General features: G+C 30.7%; 1 protein-coding gene across 3 annotated transcripts in view; it reads left to right on the forward strand.

Annotated features, from left to right (window-relative positions):
- Nucleotides 1–20,872, forward strand: part of atos (atos homolog atossa) — a 379,961-nt gene that overhangs the window by 82,370 nt on the left and 276,719 nt on the right. The gene's annotated exons all lie outside the window — the stretch shown is intronic.

A 20,872-nucleotide genomic window follows, 5' to 3' on the forward strand; every position in this document is an offset into this window, starting at 1 on the left:
CGGCTTATGGAAAAAAAGGAATAAGCAGTACCGGTTGACCTGAAGATTCTGTAAACTCTAAGTGGTTTTGCGGCCGTATTATAACTCTGTAACTTACATATTTTTATTATAATTTTTTCATCTATATTTTAAATTGTTAACACTTATGCTTTAATCATTTACATTAAATTTAAGCAACAGCTAATATAATTCCTTAAATTATTTGTTTACTTTTATTTCCCCACTATTTTATATGTATAAATATATGTAAAAATTAGCATAAATATTTAAATTTGAAGATATTTCAAATAAAAATTTACATAGTTTATGAATTTCTGTGCTTAGAAGACAGTTAAAAACAAGTTTTACCAATATTTTATTAGAAATGGTTGTCATTATTTTACGTGTGGTATGGAGGCGTTAGATAGATTTTACCGTATTTTAGTAGTCGTGTTATTTCTTTACCGATGAATATGAACCTTAATACTTAATAACTAGCTTCGGAATAACAGTAGAACGTTGAGTGTGGTCTTATTTTATTCAGCAGTACTTTTCTGTTTACCTTTTCATTTCATTACTCAATTTAAAATGTTTCTCTTAAAAGGAAAAATTTCAAATTTCAAATTTCCTTGATGATCACATTTTAATATAGATTGACGATTTTTGGCAAGTGTGAAACAAACAGAAAACTTAAAATTTGTTGATTTGTTTTACATTTTCACTGCGTAATATCTGATACTTTCACGTTGCTCTTGCCCAGTTTAGGTGATTTTTGGTTCAACTTTTTTTCAATTATTGATAATTTTTTGTTCGTAATAGTTACATTGTCCAGGAATGGTTAATTTTTGAAAAGTAAGAAAAAATTGACGTTTCATTTTGACCAGCTAATTAATAAAATTTAATATGTATTACATTCTAAGTACGAATATTATTACATACGGATGACGTTATATATGTATATAAGAATGTGATTTAATATTTCGATTTAATGTATTTAATATTTCAGGGCGGATAATTTCCATTATCGTTCACAAAAAAAATATGTATATATGGTGGTAGGCATCTTGTTTCCGAAGATTCACTTAACGTCATCATTACCTTACTTTTCTTTCCGGAGCGCTTAATATAGCATTTATTTTATTTTATTCATTTGCACTTCGTCCTCATCACAATATTGATTAATTAGTATACATATTTTATTTCTCACTTCATTAAATCTGACTGTATGTTTTTTTTTTAATTTTTAAATATTCCTAATTGAAAGAGGATATTTTGAAAAATGGCAGGATAATCATCGGTTTTAGAAAACGACAAACTGAGGCAAATAGAAAAACAATTTTTTATAACTAAACCCTTTAATAAGGCATGCTTTGATAATATTTATCGCGTTTCACACGCTAAAAAGAAGATAGATTCAAATTTCTTTTTAAATGATACTTTCCTTCAAATTTTATTTTTAATTTACTTATAGAAAAAAATCAGTAATGAAGTAAAATTGCTGATATTTACGGAAGGAAAGTACGAGGTACAATATAAAACCACTTTCGATTTTTTACAGCTATTTTTCAAACGAGTTATTAAGCCTAAAACTTACTGGAAAAGATATAAGGCAACTAGTATAGAATGAGAAATAAAGAAACGTGTTAATTTATTAATTTTTATCAATGAATTAGTTAAAAAAGAAAACTATTATTTATCAATAAATAACATTTTAAATATAATTAACTTAAACTACTAATAAATTTAAGAACCTTAAATTAAGCTTCTTTGGATAAAAAAAGATTACATCAAATTATATGCCCTTATTTTAATTTTAAAATTCAGTGCAATAAAAGTAACATGAAAATTTTATTAGCCTAACAGTGATTTATGATGATGATTTATATATTAATGTTGACTATTCCTGTGAAAAGAAATCTGTAGCAGTTCTTATACTGACCTGTTAACACACGAATCGTCTAATTAAATATTAATTTTTTGTAGTATCCGTACGATAAAATGAGCGGTTTAAAAAAAATAATTTATAGTTGTGTAACTCCTAAAGAAAAAGCCGACTTCATCATGTTTGCTTAATTAAAAATAAATATATAATTTTAGATGATTCCTAACCCCCGATGAATATTTTACAATCTTTTGGAATCTGTAGGGAATCTGTTAGATCGATTTTTATAATTTTAATTACTTATTTATTTTTAGTGTATTGATGTAGCAAGAATTTAAAAGTGCATCGGTATGAAGGCATTCATAACCATCATTATTTTTAAAATGGCTGCTAGAATCTGAAAAATAATCATTTTTTCAAATTATTTTATTAAAATTGACTACAGATAAATTACCTTTTTAATTGTAAATTTGAAACCAATAAGCAGATTAAAAATCAAAATTACTTGATCAATATTAAAGAAATTTAATATAAATTTAGAAATATAAAAAATAATTATATTTCGATAATTTTTTTAAAAATTCTTATGAATACTCAAAATATAGAATTATGTATGAAAAGAATTAATAAATATAACAAAATTTTATCAAAATTCTGTAATCGGGAAATTCAAATTTAAATTTTGAAAACTTTCAAATTAGCGTCTCTCACTCAAAAGTAGTAGCTACTTCATTCGGTTTAAACTGCTTTTATAATTAGCGATACATGATATCTAATTACATTCTAACAAGGTAAATATACAAGCTAAAATAAGGCGAATTACTTCCTATATGTAGAGAGTTATTATGAGTAGTCCGCAGAATTCATAACATCACAAGTTTTGCAAATGGAATAAACATATGATACCTGCGTGCATGCACACACAATTGTGTATTTTTGGACACAGTTTGACGGTTTTCCAGTCATCTGTTAAGTAACAGTTATTTCAGTCAGTGATAATAAATAATAATTATAAAATAAAAAAAAACGGCTAAAGAATAGTATTTAAAAAAATTTTGTTACTAAGGAAGGAATGATTTTAAAAAAAAATTAATAATTGCTACATCCACTGTTAAAGATGGAAAGTGCTTGGTAAACCATTTTAACACGGTCTTTATAACTGCTATTGTACGCTGCTGCTTGTAAGACAAGGCGCCAGGCTAATTAATTATTTCTTGAGAAAGTTACTTACTGTATGTACATCGCCTTCTCTAGCGCGAAATACTTATTTATAAATGCTAGTTACTTCTTCTGGCTGAGTTGTTTTGAATCGTTATTCGCACTTTTTTACTAAGATTAAATAGAAAACATTCCTTTTTTAAACGACTGCCGAAAAAGGAGTGTAATGAATTTACACATGCATGTATGTATTTCCACCGTAGCAGCTCAACGACTGGGCCAATCTATATACTTGACCCCGCGTTGGAATCCTACGTTACCAGAAGTGTCGTAGGCTATATATATAGTAGACGAAATTTGCCGGTTGAAGCACAAACTTTAATGAACTATGAACTGTGAGCCTCTATTCTGTGTTAGCTGGGTTTGAACTGAATGATTCAAATCAATCGACTGATAATATTACAAAAATAATAGAACTAAATTTACGTTAAATAAAATAAAATAATATTAAATAAATTTAAAAAAATTCTGTTTAATAATAATGGGCTTCCCGTGGGGAGTGCGTGTTAGGCTAGAGTGATGAGGTGATGAGAGCACCTCGTGCGACGCTAGATCAATCACCACCAACTGATAACAAACGGTGTGCCCCTAGAGCGCTGTTTCGAGAGCTGCAATGGCAGCTCTCAAAAAAATCGTCCGATTTTCAAAATTCAAACGGGGTATTTGATAGTATAATACAAAATCACGATTGAACCAAACTAGAACAAAAATTAACTTATACACATAGAAAGGTCGAGTGGCCTGCGCTTTGTCTAGACCTGATTGAGCCCGGCGAGCTCAACGGTCTTTGTAGAGTTAGATGACAGTACGATTAGGGGTAATGCTGCCGGCGTCGGATTGAGGATTGATTCGACAACAGTGGGCTCGATCCACTATTGTCGAATTTGATGCTTTAGGGGGACAGGGTAAAGCGGAACGGCATATGCTGCCACTAATATTGATGCATAAACTACAAGGGCTACCTAGATAAAGCCGTCGTAGATCTGAACACTCACACCTTTGTCAAGGGCCAGGCCTACGTAGCAGTGAGTCGCATGAGACAATCGGAGAGTTTAGCCATTAGCTGTTTGGATCCCAGAAAATTGCTGTATGACCCGCACGACAGAAAATCTCTCGAGGCACTCAACTATATGAGAAATCTGTAAATTTAGTTTGGTATACGCCAATTAAATAAATACTTGAAATGTTTACGGTTTCCTCTTTTGGCTCAGTACGTTAAAAACGTTATTATGTCCATAGTTTTTCGAATCGTGAATTTTTCTCGATGATCACTAAAAACTATTAAATAATAATAATTATAAAAAAAAAAAAACACGACTGCTAAAAAATATTGGACTAAAAAACGGCAATAAATCGAACTAAAAAAAGAAAGCAAGGTATGGAAATAAAGGACCAAACATCCTTGTGCAGTACTTAATTAAATAAAATAATGGGTGACCGATCAACTTTCGGACAGTTTTAATTTGTTTAAATTTATTTTTCACGTTGTGGAAGTAGCAGACATTTAAGGTTGTCTAATGATTAAGTTCTCACCAGGTCTTACATCGATAAGAAAATTTTGTCCTTCAGCGTAAATATTTAAATTCAGTCGGTGGGTTCTGAATATTAGTTGTCCTATATTAAAGAGCTCTGAATAGTAATTATTCTATATTAAGTATTCTATATCAAATATATAGAACATATACTCGTGTATTCTAATATATATATGTATATATTCTATATATTTGCACTTAAATATTTTCGTTGAAGGACAAACTTTTCTTATCGATGTAAGACCTGGTGAGAACTTAATCATTAGACAACCTTAAATGCTTGCTATTTCTAAAACGTGAAAAATGCATTTAAACAAATTAAAACTGTCTGAAAGTTGACTGGTCACACATTATTTTATTTAATTAAATACTGCATAACGATGTTTAGTCCTTGTTTTCCGTTTTTTGGTTGGATTTATTGCCAATCGTATTTTTTTAATTTTTATAATTGTGTTTATTATTTGTAGCCATTTCATAGTAAAATAAAATAAGGCTGATAAATAGTAAATCGTTCGACCAAAATTGGATAAGAACGGTAAGAAAGATTATTTCTTTGACAATAGGTCATAGTTTAGATGTTTTTGCATCTTTCGCGCAGTCGTAATGTGAATTTTGATTAAAACAAATTCAAAAAGATAAGTTTTTCATTTTCTCGAAGTAAAATTTCAATAATTAATTTATATTTATAGATTTAAGGAAAATTTTTGGAGAAAAGGTTTAAAAATAACACGCTAGATTTGTTTTCACAATTATTAAAAAGCGTGTGCTATAAGCTTTAGGTTTATCGTCAATAATATAATACACCGTATAATTTTTATTCAGTCTCGAGATCAATCAGACTCTGTTGATTGCAACATTAAATGTAGGATTAAAATATCTATAAAATAAAATTTCCTTTTTAAATGTCATTTTTTTATATAAATACTATTTTAAAAGGTCACATATAATGTAATAAAGGGAAAACTTGTAAAATTTTGTTAAAGAATAAATTCTTATTATGTAAGAGTTTTAATAGACACGAGTTAGAACGCACGTACACACGTGTTAAAACGTGTTTTAGAGGAATGAATTGTAGGTTATAAAGAGTGAGATAAAGAGAGAGAAAAGGAAAAAAATTATTGCAATAATGAAAATCATTAACTGCAAGACATTTTCACCGGTATAATATGTTATTTTAATGATTAAATTTTAATTTTATGTTTCTTATTATAATAATAATTATTGTTACAAACTCTGTCAATGAACGGTTGTGAATAATAATGTGTAGCTGGATGGTATTAGATACCGCAGTAGTAACAGTAATACAGCGTAGACGGGGACTCACTATATTCATCATGGATGGAAATAATGAGTGGAAAGTTGTTTATCCGCCGGGCGAATGTAGTGAAATCTTATCTTAGCGGACGAAATTTGGCCAAACATTATTAACAGTTATACTTACTTGGGTTAGAAATTAATAGGCCAAGAAGTTATATTTAGTTTCGGCTGTTTAATATACGCTTCACCATTTATATTATATTATTTAAAAGAATAAAAAAAGGACAAAAGTAAGAAATGTAGTTTAATATTATAATTATGTTAATATATATATATATATATATATATATATATATATATATATATATATATATATATATATATATATATATATATAAATATTTTTCCTGTTACTATTATTATTATTATTAAAAAAAATCGAATCTCTTCAAGCGGGCTTACGAAGGTGATATTGGTTACGTTAGTACACTTTTCGACGAATTTTATAAATTTTTACTGTATACAATTTTCTATTAATATTAGTGATCTAAAAAAAAAACGAATCTATCTTTTCTTTTGCAGAGTTATCAGTCATTTGAATGGTTTGACGGTATTCTCTATTCCATTCTTTTCGGGCCAAACTTTTAATCGTAACATAATTTTACAAATCTCTTTACTGACATTATAATTAAACCTGGATATTCTATACAGTGCGTTCGGAAAGTCGGTGTACAGTACGCTTTAGCATTATGTGGTGCATTCTGTTCTTTCGGCGTTAGGTTAGTTGCCCTGAGGATTCTTTGGGCGTTGCTCCGTAATAAACCAAGTCGTCAATTATTGAGTTACGATTGAATGTGCTTCGATTCGATTATCGGAATCAATATTTGCGAGAAACTTAATGGTTCTTTCGTTAGAGGAACGCATTTATCTCGTTGAACATGTCTTTCGGAAGGTGAAAAGTATACTGATTTAGTGAAGTACAAATTTTCTGAAAAGTTTCCAAAAACTCCTGTTCCTCACCGCAATGCAGTTAGAAGTCTTATCGAAACGGGTAACCTTATCAGGGCAGTCTTATCTTATTCAGGTAACAGGCTCCATTGAAGACATTGATCGAAGCGAAAGACCACCTACTCTAAACGACAGAGGCTGCTTATTTCGGATGCTACGGCCGAAAATCCATCTAAATCAATGCATAAGTTAGCACAGCAGCAAAATATCGGACTTGCTATTGTCAATAAAGCTGTAAGAAAAGAAGTGAATTTTTTTTCTACCGAGTAATGCGTGTTCAAGAATTAAAACCTACAGATCATTGAAAAAGACTAAATTATTGTTAACGGTTTAAACGTTTTATCGACCGAAATTCCGTAAGTACCCTCGACATTACGTTTTTTACAGATGAAGCATGGTTTCATCTGGGAGAGTATATTAATTCACAAAACACTAACCCCCATGAATTACACGAACAATCTTTACACGAAGCGAAAATTGGAGTCTGGGTCGGTGTAAGTAGAACGAGCATTGTGGGTGCAATCTTTTTGAAAATACAGCTAATAGCGATGATCGTTATTGTACTGTTTTAACAAACTTCGTGAGTCGGTTAACAAAAGAAGAAATCAATCACGGTTGGTTCCAACAAGATGGCGCCACAGCGCACACAGCTAACAGGTCAGTGACTTTTATACGAAATGTCTAGCGAACAAATCATTTCGACGGGTTTGAGGCCTGCACGATTACCCTATCTGACTCCCTTACTTTCTATGGGGGGATAGCAAAACAAGCAGTGTATCGCAATAGACCACACACGATTGACGAATTAAAAACCGCAATAACGGCATACGTACAAGACAATCCAATACATCAGCTGGTTAAAGTGTTTGAAAACAAATTGAAACGTGTGCAGTGCTGTATTGATGTTTGAGGAGGTCATTTTCAACATATTTTATAAACTATTCTAGTTATTGTAATATCCGTTTCTATAAAATAATGAACCAAAAATACAAAGTAATAATTAAGAAAGTTTCGACATTATACTTCCATAATTTCAGTGCACAGCAACTTTCCGAACTCTGTATAAACTAACAATTTATTTTTCTTCAGTATTTTTTTCGTTATTAGACAATACTGTCAACGTATTAGTGGTAAATGCAGGAATGCAGATACTATTTAATATAATAAAATATATATTTCCTTTTGTTTATACAAAACAATATATATATTTTCCTTTTTTCCTCATGGAAAATCTCCTATTGTACTAATTACTAAATCATATTCATGTACTAGATACATAAATAAAATTAAAAAAAAAAAAAAAACGGATTCCACATAAAAACAACTTATAAAACAAACAACCTGATTTCTAAAATAAACAAAACCAAACACGAAGTCAGTACAAACTGAAATCGGTCAAACTAAATCAAATCATTTGAAATTCAAATAATAAAAAATACATCTGTCAAACTACAAAACCTATTAATATTAGATTTAAAGAACGCCTAAAGGCGATGGAAAACAATTGAATTTCTAATTTACAAGTCAAATAAAAGATGCTCATGTATTTTATGAAACATGAAAGTCTACACAGCGGGTTACCAGAAGTCCTTCTCCATAGAAAGAAATAAACATGAATTCTCAGTTTATTTAATATTTTTACACGTAAAACCTTAAATTGCATCGTATATTCTCTTCCATTAACCGCACACATTCTTTTCCATGTTGAAGGATCAAAGTCATAAAAACAGCCTCTAACAGCAGCTTTAAGCTCATCAACATTCCTTAGTCGCAAACAGAAGATTTTTCTCTTTGATTATGCTACAAAGGGAATTTTCACAGGTTGTTAAATCTGGACTTTTTAGCGGCACTGATTGCAGAGCACCTACCTAATCTATCACCTTTCAAAATGTACATTTAAAAAGTACCTTGTCGATTGAGCGTTACGATGTGGAGTTACATCTTGATGTAAAATGACAGTTAATTCCACGCCTATCGATCGAAGCCGAGAAATAAAATAATTTTCAAGCATGTTAAGGTACAAAAATTGTGTCAAAACTTCCTTAAAAAAAATATTATGATCCTATCAGATGCTTTTCAGATATCGCTCCCCGCATCATTACATGTAATAGCGGGTACTATTTGATTTCCTCATAAACGTGGGAATCTTTCTTTACAGCAAAAATGTACTTTCGAGATCGTCAGTAAATGTCACACTCGTGGGACAAATTCACCGAATACGACAATGATCGCATGTGGAAAAAAGTATCACATGTTTAGCATACGACAAGCCCCATCTTCTTAAAATTCCAGCAACATTCTGGTCATTCCTTGCCGTAAGGGTCGGTCATATCAAAAATTGTTACAGATAAAAGTTTTAGGTGATGTTTAGAGGACTAACGACCACTTTAAACCGGTTCGATACTGTGCCTATTAAGGGAAGTATGATTTTTTTTGTCTTCAAAACCCCATTTTTCCACCACCTGGGCCAATGGTTGGTGATATAAAAAAACTTTACTTAGATAGGTTTAAGGCCCTTATCCAAAAAAAAAAAAAAATAGTGGGAACTAAACGAATTCGATGTTTTATTTAATATGAAAGTTATAGCAATATTTTGATTTTTCGAAAAAGCCCCCCCATGGTCCGATGTTGGCCGTTAACGAACTCGACCGAGATTTTTGATCTTTATATTTTATGTATCAATTTTAAAGTGACTGGCGCAAAATTACGGCAGTTATCGTGTCCATAAGAAAGTGAAATATTTATATATGCATATGTATATATATATTTTAAACTGACGGTGGTTTTGGGGGTCTGGGGGATGTGAAATGCGAAGATATGTCGAAATTTTTCCGATGTCGAATAATGGTGCCCATTACAATAGGTAGCTTTCTTATGAAATCTACCTAAACATAACTACGCACACACTCTTTCATACAAAACCCAGTATACACTCAAAATCGAGCAGAATTTGAATAGAAATAACAGTACAACACCGACTCCACAAATAATAGTAGAACACCAATACAAACTCCAACAAAGAAAACCAAGTTGCATGATATATGTTCCGTGTGACGGAAGAAATAATCTAAGAAACTTCCCACGACAGCAAAAATAATAATTGTTGTAAGTAAAGTCAGTAAATTATTATATCTGTTAGCAATAAGCTCTTTGAAAAAAAAAATTCAACGAGCTCTATAAAACCTTCTTGGGTAATTTATTTCATTTAAATACGAAAAGCGTAAATAATTGCAGAATGGTAATCCTTTCAGGAAAAGGGACATAGATTTCGCATGTTTATAAATTTTTATTTCATTTTATTTTTATTTTAATGGCTTTTTTGTTTTATTATTCCTTATCATGCGTCGCTTATATTATATAAATGCTTACAAATCAGTCAAACGAGATGAAAGATTTCTTTATACAGGATGTTCTTTTTTTTGTAAAGATTTCTATAGCGGAAGTAAATGAACAGACAAATACACAACTTAACTTTTGTGCTAGCACACTGGTTTGATGTTGGAATGTGAACCTCACTGAAAAAATAGGGGTAGTTTGATGCGGGAAGGAGTAGGTGAACTCTATTTACGAAGGACATTTAGTTATATTAATAACAACAAGAAAGCGTCGGCCATTACCAATTCATGACACATCTTAAAAAGTCTGAGATAAAATTGAAAGGTTTTACATAAAACGTTTTTCTGTGTAGGGAATCGATTTAAAAAAAGTCCCCCCCATTAAATATTTTCAGTGGATATGGAATTTAGATTTTTCAAGTTTTCTGGTAAAATTTCCAAGAAAAACGATACTTTAAGAATTTTTGAAAAATATACTCGAGTTAAAGTTTCGATCGGCCTGAAAGTCATCGTTGCATAACTCTAGAAATTAAGGATTTCTTTTTTTTAAATGTAAGCTTTTTATACAATAAGAATTTCAATTAAATCATACCTTTAACGATGTAACTGAAAATTGTTATTGTTTATACTCTTATTTATTAATTAAATTATTTCCTTATCTAAACAAAAAGTATCAAATTATTAAAGGATTAAAAGTTATTCTAGATTCAATGATGACCGTTATTAGAAAGGTAATAAATATCGAGTTGAGTCTAGCGCTCAACTCGAGTTAAATACTCGAGCACTAAATATCGAATTGAGTCAGTGGTCTAGCGCTCGTCTTCACTTATTGTAATTGACATTTCTAGACCCACCTAGACCGATTATATTTTAACGCTTCGGCTTCCTAATATTGTTTTTGATTTCCATTTTATTGCTGAGTTTTAATTAATCATCCTGACCCGGACGAATCGCAAATTTAACAATCTGGAGGGGTATTACTACACGAACAATTATCGCTGAATCGATAAAGCTGTATAAGATATATGAAAACTTCTGAAATATTCTACCCATCGGTTAAACGATAAAAAATAATTACAATCTCTTCCAGCGATAACATTTTCGGCTATTTGAAGAAAATCATAATAATTGTAATAATAGATTTTGGATACCGGATAATGTGATGCTTCGTTTAGTTCGTCTTTGATTTACTGCACTTTGAGGTGCGTACATGATTGTTAAAATCAGTCAACTATTGTTACAGATTTTACGTTTGTCATTCCTTGCAAATAAATTGTGATGACCTCGTTCTGTTGCCTAAAGGCATTTTTTCCTCTTCTAAACCGATAAACCTTAAACCAATAACTCTTCACATAATATATTTAATGTTGGAACTATAACTTAACTTGAAATTAACATCATTTAAAATTTTTTATTTCAATAGTTTTTTTTATTTTTTAATGTTTCCTTTAATTTGAGAATTCGGGATAATTTAAATAGAATTAATAACAGGAAACGGGTTGCTTTACGATTACAAGTTCGAATAGTTTAGTCTATATTCATGAGATAAGAACGAATATAATTTAATGCATAAATTAACCGTTGCTAGATAATATGGAACTCACGTGATGCACGTATGACTTACTGTGTTTTAAATAAGCCTGTACACTACATTTAAAAAAAATGTATATATATATATACAAAATGTATATTTATATATATATACATACACTTTTTTCCATTATGGCAAAAACTATTGTTCTAGTTCTTTTTGATACTAATCCATTTTTTCCTGTTTTTGCTTATGAACTATAATTTATTAAAAGTGTATTTAAGTGCTTTTCAACGATGTAACACTTCTTGATAATATTATTTATTTTTCTTATATACACAATTTTTTTTTTTAATGTGTAAATAACATAAACGAGGTAAGTGTTTTATTACAATAATAAAATAAATTAATTTATGTACTATTAGGGTATAATACGATCGAAATATAACATTTTACATAAAAAATTAAAATATACAAAATCATCCTGTTATATATTTAATATGTTAAGCGTTTTTTTAAAACATGTTCTACCGGATTATTTTAATCTTTATTTCTATAATACCGACCTTTTCCTGTTTGTACTCGTATATGTACGTACGAGTAGAAATGCCAAAACACCATTTTTCATTACTATTATTTTATTTCTGTCAAATAAGTGGCTCCCGATAAAAAAAAATTTGATGTGGACAACACATGACTTCCTTGCACGCCTAATTAATTACGTATACAAATTTTTTGCTTCACTTCGTTTAAACGTATTTCATTTGTAACCGAGGTACGATCCTCCAGTTCTTTAATAAAGTGGACAGTTCACAGAAAAATGCCCCTAAAAATTTCCTTAGCATTTTATGTTAGTTTATATATTAATTTTGTTTCACGTCGCTCGAGTAGATATGTGGTGTTGAGTGAGAACGTGTCGGATCCGTAACCATGCACATATCGGTTCGAATCCGACTACATATACAAATATTAAAAAAAAAATTTTTTTTAATATCTGAGAACAGATTATAAAGTGAACGTAATTTTTTCATTATGTCACTGTAAAAAAAGGTTTTTTAGGATTATCATAAGGTTGTCAGCGGGATGGTCGATGTTATTTTGCAGCTACCAGTTAGGTCTGGTTCGATCGTAGATACTCGAAATCGCAAAAATGTTCTAGTTCCACATCAGGTTTATCTTTATACTTGTTTTTCAAGAAGATTTTTTTCCCCCCTTCTCTCCCCGACCGGATATCCATTTAAGTATACGCAGTCGGGGGGAGTGTCCATTTACTCAAAGGAGGCGTCCCCCACCCAACGACAGCACGTCCGGCACGGCAGGTTAGCCTCCCCGGTCTCGGGTCTTTTATTTTCCATTTACCATGCCTCTAATCCCCCACCTCATGGCCAAGGTCCGGCAACGCCGTCCCTCAGCCCCTCGGCAGGGAACCTGGTCTCGGTCTTTATCTTTTGCCATGCCTCAAACCGACGGCACCGACCCCACTAAGCACCAAGGCACCCGCAAGGCCGACACCGCCGGCCGGGACTCGGTCTTAACTTTACTCCACAGTTCCCCTGGAGTTCCCTCCCTTCTCAGGAACCCGCACACCTCAGCATGCGGGCCCTCCACGGAGGGACTGTCCTCACTTCCCTACTTTAACTACGACCCCCATCTTCTGTCTTCGTCTTCTTTAATACGGAGAATTTCCCTCGCGAACGTCTTGAACCAGTCCCAATTTTCCTGACTATACACAGAGCTTTATATCTAGCACAGAAAATGTACACTCACATAAGTTTGTTGATGCAAATTATAGTAAATGTTGTAATACCGTCCGGAAAACATCTGGGTGCATCGATCGTGCATGCAGGCAAAACAATAGGAAATCACGCAATAATTTTAACAGTTACTCTTCTAGTTTGACGGCAAGACTATTCTCTGTCATCATGAAGGGAGTTTTCAGCCAGTTATTTTTTCTACTGCAGGGAAGAAAATAATCCCTTAATTTCAGTGCAAATGACTCGATACGTTCAATTGTGTTTTCAGTGATATCGGATTAATGTTGATTAACAATTGTTGCAAGAAAGTCACAGAGAGGAAAACAAATCGAATTCTAGATTAAAAAATCGGTGTGAACATTAGTTTAATCTCTTTATTGTTGCTTCAGTTTTATCCAGAACGAAAAACACTGTTAAAGACGAACCCTGAAGACCGGAACTTAAAGCGTTTAAAAAGCTAAAAATTTCGGATAAATAGACAAGACAAGCAAGCCAAGAAAATTTTCACAAACAAGTTTTATGTTTAAATGTCAGTACTTTCATACAGTAGCGATGCAAAATATTCATTTGATCGCACTCGTTCAACTAATGTACTCTACATTTTTCACCATATCATCAATCCGTCTTTTTATTGTGTTTTTTAAAAACGATTTTGAAGACACTTTCTTTGTACATTTATCACCTTACATGATAATTGTCATTCTCTTCAGTGCAGGAAGAATTGGCGTTATCTTTGTCAACGTTATTCAGATACCCTATAACCGAACGAGTGACTAACGGAAAGAAGATCTTGAGAACATAGTTTGCAGTTCTGCAAAAGTGAGTTGTGTTAAAAAAATTTTATGTTGGTTTTTCACTCACTAAATTCGATTAAACGTTTATCGAGATATTGGCTATCCATTAAAAACTTTTATGAACGATGATTTTTGTAGGAAGAAGATCGAGTAATTATTTTTAGCAAACTCGTTCTATCTTTGCGTTTTATATAAAGGTATAGAAAAAACGTTCTTGCTTAAAACTTATTCATTTCAATTTGTGCTGACTATATTTGTAAGATATTCTTCATGAACGACATGATTTGTGTTTAAAAAAACTTTAAGAATGAACTTATATTATTTACTCGTAGATATATCAATTTACACTACTGAAATTTTAGGTATCTTTTCACTTCAGATATTTATTGATGGGCCGTACTCATCGACTAAAAATATATTTTAACATTTACTCATTCAGGTAGCTTACTTAAGAAAAATTGTAATAGAACAAAAACTCTCTCCTTTTGTAAAAGATTCTTTTAGACGCTAAGGATGCATTAAAATAAAAAGATTCAAGCCGTGAAAATTAAATCAAACGGAATTGTAAATAATTTACACAAAAACTTTTAAAAAAGTTCTTCTTTTACATTGCTTGGACGTGTTTCTGTGGCAAATTGTCTTATAATAACTCACCCTACGCTTTTTTTTCTAAAAGCATTATCATCAACAGTGTGTATTATGGATACTGAATGAAAATTTTAAACGCTTGGATATTCAATTTTTCTAAATTCATTTTTTAAGCTTAAAAATATAGTAGTTGATATTACTATGGGAATTAGTAGGTTTTGTAATCGCATGGTACGATTAATTACGTACTTTTTCAGAGATGAATGTTTATATTTATGTTACGTAAAACATATACATTTTATACTGGAAATATTTTTTAAACTCATTTCGAGTAGTTCTGCATTAAATGGAATTATAATGTTCGGTTAAAAAAATTTTGATTTGTTTGCATTATTATTTTAAATTTTAATTAAAAAATTAACGGCTGATAGAAAATAGAGTTATTTTAATTTTATTCTGCGATTTTATTTCCATTTCAATAAGTTCAGTGATAATTTATTTGAGATAATCATATGGATGGTTATATAATGGATTAATGTATATAATTATATATATTAGCCTATCGATTATATTTAATCGATGCTCTCTCTATATAGTATCTCATGATTAAATCCATTTATACTAATCGCGTTATGTATTAGTTGATGAGTTAGAAGTCGATAACTAATTTCAAAATAAATCGTTAAGAAAATATTGTACTTGGATGAATCTTGCTTTACCATCAATTTTTTCTACAAATATAAGAAATTTCATTGTGTTATTAAGATTTGTTAGAAAAACTAAGAAAAGTACCTTTTTTGACTATATTTAATCTAACTCAAATACACGTCTAAAAAAAATTACTATATTCTATTAACTGCCTAATAAATAAGAGGTTATTATTAAATTAAATTTAATTATTATTATTATTAAATAATAGGAAGCGATTGGTAGATTACACAAACTGGTGTGTAATATTTACGAAAAAGGGGAAGTTCCGTCAGACTTCAAAAAGTGTGTTGTAGTCATGATACCAAAGAAAGCAGGAGAATACAGAAAAGAAATTAAATTTGAAGAAATCAGAACAATTAGCTTAACTAGTCGTGCATCAAAAATCTTACCTAGAGTTCTGTACAGAAGAATTGAGAGGAGAGTGGAAGAAGTGTTAGGAGAAGACCAATTTGGTTTCAGGAAAAGTATAGGGACAAGGGAAGCAATTTTAGGGCTTAGATTTATAGTAGAAGGAAGATTAAAGAAAAACAAACCAACATACTTGGCGTTTATAGACCTAGAAAAGGCATTCGATAACGTAAACTGCAATAAAATGTTCAGAATTTTAAAAAAATTAGAGTTTAAATACAGAGATAGAAGAACGATTTCTAACATCTACAGAACTAAACAGCAACAGTAATAATTGAAGAGCATAAGAAAGAAGCCTTAATAAGAAAAGGAGTCCGACAAGGATGTTCCTTATCCTCGTTAATTTTCAATCTTTACATAGAACTAGCAGTTAATGATGTTAAAGAACAATTTAGATCCGGAGTAACAGTACAAGGTAAAAAGATAAAGATGCTACGATTTGCTGATGATATAGTAATTCTAGCTGAGAGTAAAAGAGATTTTGAAGGAACAATGAACGGCATGGATGAAGTCCTACGCAAGAACTCCCGCATTAAAATAAACAAGAACAAAACGAAAGTAATGAAATTTAGTAGAAATAAAGTAGATCGACCACCGAATGTGAAAATATGAAGAGAAAAGATTATGGAGGTAGAAGAATTTTGTTATTTGGGAAGTAGAATTACTAAAGACGGACGAAGCAGAAGCGATATAAAATGCCGAATAGCACAGGCGAGACGAGCCTTCAGTCAGAAATATAATTTTTTTACATCAAAAATTAATTTAAACGTCTGGAAAAGATTTCTGAAAGTATATGTTTGGATTGCTTTATATGGAAGTTAAAATTGAACGATCGGAGTACCTGAGAAGTAAAGAGTAGAAGCTTTTGAAATGCGGTGCTATAGGAGAATGTTAAAAATCAGATGGGTGGATAAAGTGACAAATAAAGAGGTGTTGCGGCAAATCGATGAAGAAAGAAGCATTTGGAAAAATATATTCAAAATAAGAGACAGACTTATAGGCCACATCGTAAGGCATTTTGGAATAGTCGCTTTAATATTGGAGGGACAGGTAGAAGGAAAAATTGTGCAGGCAAGCAACGTTTGGAATATGTAAAACAAATTGTTAGGGATGTAGGATGTAGGGGGTATACAGAAATAAAACGACTAGCGCTTGATAGGGAATCTTTGAGAGCTGCATCAAACCAGTAAATAACTGAAGACAAAAAAAAAAATATTTCTCATTATCTTCAAAAAATTGGTTTAGTTTTAGACCAAACGTTTTCTAGTTATCGGCTGTAAATTTCGTACAATAATTTTGCCCGTGTAAAAACATGCGAGCGAAAAACTATTACTTTATTAACTGAAGAAATTATTTAAAAAAAAAAAAATAGCTAACGTAATTCGATGTTATTACGAGATGGTTGCAGTCCTATAATTTCTGTAAAGGTTAATATAGATAAAAAAAATTAAATATTATTCTGTTCCCTTTGAAATTATGGCTATAGTTATTGTAAACATTAAAATCAGTATTTTGCCGAATTAATTCATATAAGATGGTGAATCGTACCGAAAAGGTTAAAGAGCAATGACTTACCAAGACGTAGGAATAATGCATTAAGTAAAACGTTTTCGAAAAATAAGATGATAAAAATATCGGTTAAAATTGTATTTAAAGTTTCACAGAATATTTTAGATTACATATAAACGGATAAATAGTAATAAATTACAGCATTTACTAACGAGAAACATCCAGAAAATGTTATATGACTGTTATTGGAACATATCGTTTAACTTCTCTAAGAAATATTTTCATATTTTGGGAATAGAAAATTGTTTATCGTCGTAGTGAAAAGGTTCTTTGATATTTCAGCCTCTTTTTAAATACTCTTTAAAAAAAATATGCTCAATTTTTTTATATGTAACCTTTCCAAAAAAAAAAAAAAGTAACAGTAAGGTTATGATTTGATTTATTTTATTATTTCCATCATACATTTATCATGCTTACTAAATTTTTAATACGAAGAAAAAATTGTTTAAAAGCTAACCTTGTACGTTTCTTAATCGAATACATCTTCATAATGATAATAATAACTTACAGAAATGGAAAATTTCCGCAACATCAATCTTTAACCTTTAGTAAATAATTTATTTCAAGTTACTGTCAGGGCGCCCACTAGAGCAGAGTGCTAACAGGCCAGTTATAATGAACCGTTATCAATTGGCTATTTATCAATTTATTATCAATGTTCTAAATAAGTACGCTGCTTTAGTGTCGGCGTCCTTTTTGTTCCAAAATAAGCTAAAGATTTGTTTTATTTTATTTTTTTTATTTATTTCTATTGATAAAACTAGTCGGCGACCTGAGTTTAATAAAACCGATAATATTTCGTACATGGATGGGCACGAAATCCAGCCGCATCCACTATTTTTTATTTATTTTTGCAACAGTTAGAACGATATCAAGCAGTAAAATTCAGCAAATTTTTTTTCTGCTGTTTTATATATTCAGCAGATTATTTTTATTCTTGAACGTTACTTTATTCAGTTCAGTACTATCTCTTCCGTTCACAAATTCAAACATCATATGGTTTATATGTAACTTAAATTATAAACTTGAATTCGCTTATTTAAAAAAAAAATCACAATTTTTTTTAATATTTACCTACATTTAATGAAAGATGAAAAAAAATTGTTTTATATGTACCCAAAACTAAGTTTCGTTACTATTTTACGAAAAGGTTTTTAAAAATATTTACAAATTTACCGATGTCAAAAGCACCACCATATTTGTTTCTTTCACGATTTTATAGCGATTGGGTGTTTAATTTTTAAGTATATTAAACCAATTTTTTATATTTGGTTTTTTTATGACGACCGCTTGAAACAATATAAAATATATAAAATTAAAAAAAAAATAAAATGTTTAATTAATTTTTATACTAGATTAGAGATCACGATCGTTGAATTTTAAATTTATAGCCTAGAAAATCAGTGAAAATAATTAGATATATTAGCAAAAAAAAATCTTTTTCCTCATGCACATCCTTACTGCAGGTAAAGTTAAAAAGACTAATTTTCTATTGCATAATCGTTGTGAAATATTTAAATCGTTACGTTGATTTACATTGCAATAATTCATAATTTGATAAAATTATAAAAATTATTGTCTGGTAATTTCGTTGATAACTCTGTTATTAAATAAAAACAAAATGAAGAAAAAAAATTCCTTTTGGCACACCGGAAGGCGGAGATAGATTTCACCGGTGCTAAGTAGGGGATAAAAAATATTTCCACCTTAAATTTAAGAAAAATTCAAATTTAGTCAATACGACAATGGTTGCATGTGAAAAAATGTTCAAATGTTTAGCGTACGGCAAACGCTATCTTAAAATTCCAGCAACATTTTGGTCATCCCTTGCCGTTAGCGTTGGTCATATCAAAAATTGTTTCAGACAAAAGTTTTAAGTAATGCTTAGAGGACTAACGACCACTTTAAACCGATTCAATACTGTGCCTATTAAGGAAGGTATGATTCTTTTTTGTCTTCGAAATTCCATATTTTCCACCCCCTTGGCCAATTGTTGGTGATATAAAAAAAAAAACTTTACTCGGGTAGGTTTTGGGCTCTTATCCAAAGAACAGTAGGAACTTTAAACGAATTCGATATTTTACTTAATAAGAAAGTTATAGCAATATTTTGTTTTTTATAAAAAGCTCCCGTTTCCACCCTCATGTTCCGATTTTAGCCGTTAACAAACTCGACCTAGATTTTGGGACGAGTTATTTTTAAGGAACAATTTGAAAGTGATTGGCGCAAAATTACGGCAGTTATCGTGTCAACAAAAAAGTGAAATATATAGATATATTTATATAAATAACGTTACTAAGGCGGCGACCAACGAGCCTTCATTCTCACGTGAGTTAAATAGCACTCTAGATTTTTATATAATGAACTAAGAAATCAGGGTAAGGCATACACATAATCGGCATAAGTTCAACTTTCAATTCGGTATTAATATTTTCATAACGCCTAGATCGGCGAGGTCACAGATAAGTAGAAAAACTTCTAGGGCTACTAGAATTTATGATAGTAGCCGATGTGAATCTACGCCAGAACGTTCTCAAAGACTTGATGAGCACGTATACGCTCACTCAAAATCGAGTTCAACCTTCGAAAAATATGTTAGGTCTCAAATTAGATTTTGATTATCACCCTGGAATTGAATTTGAAAGATATTCAAATAGGTAACATGATTATAATGTGTAAATATTGCCGTGCCAAAAAATGGAACGACGAAATTTATCATCGTAAGATGATAAATCTTGTGGTTGCTGTGATGGGGCAAAGAGCTTTTGAACAACTTCAATAACGTCTTGATTTCATTAAAATCAGAATTTTGAACACATTTTTTTACCTAAATATTTCATTTTATCCGATTAGTTGTGAATAGCAATAACTCTGAGAACAACATCCTAAACATAATTATTAAAAAACTATTTATTTCCAATTTTTTAAGTTCTATACGCATACAGCGCCAGGGAAGCCGCGACGGGGGATCCTAGTCATTGATAAAGGCCGAAACCAGTTTATCAGAACCGAAATCCAATCCGTTTAAATTATTTATGTATGATTTATAAACCTTTATAAATTAAATTTTAATGGAGTTAATTTCTTAAACATGGTTTCAGCTGATATTGAAATTATGTTTAACATGACACCGGCGTATACTACAAAAAATAAATTAATTAAATATATTAATAATAATTACAATAAAACATTAAATAATAACGATTCTAAATTTAATAAACAAGTGTATATAGTCTAAATTGTAAAGATTGTGATATGATATATATCGGTATGACCAACCGTAAATTTTCCATTCGCGCAAAAGAA

Source organism: Lycorma delicatula, chromosome 4, assembly GCF_047948215.1.
Source record: "Lycorma delicatula isolate Av1 chromosome 4, ASM4794821v1, whole genome shotgun sequence".
In the NCBI taxonomy this organism is placed as follows: Eukaryota; Metazoa; Arthropoda; class Insecta; order Hemiptera; family Fulgoridae; genus Lycorma; species Lycorma delicatula.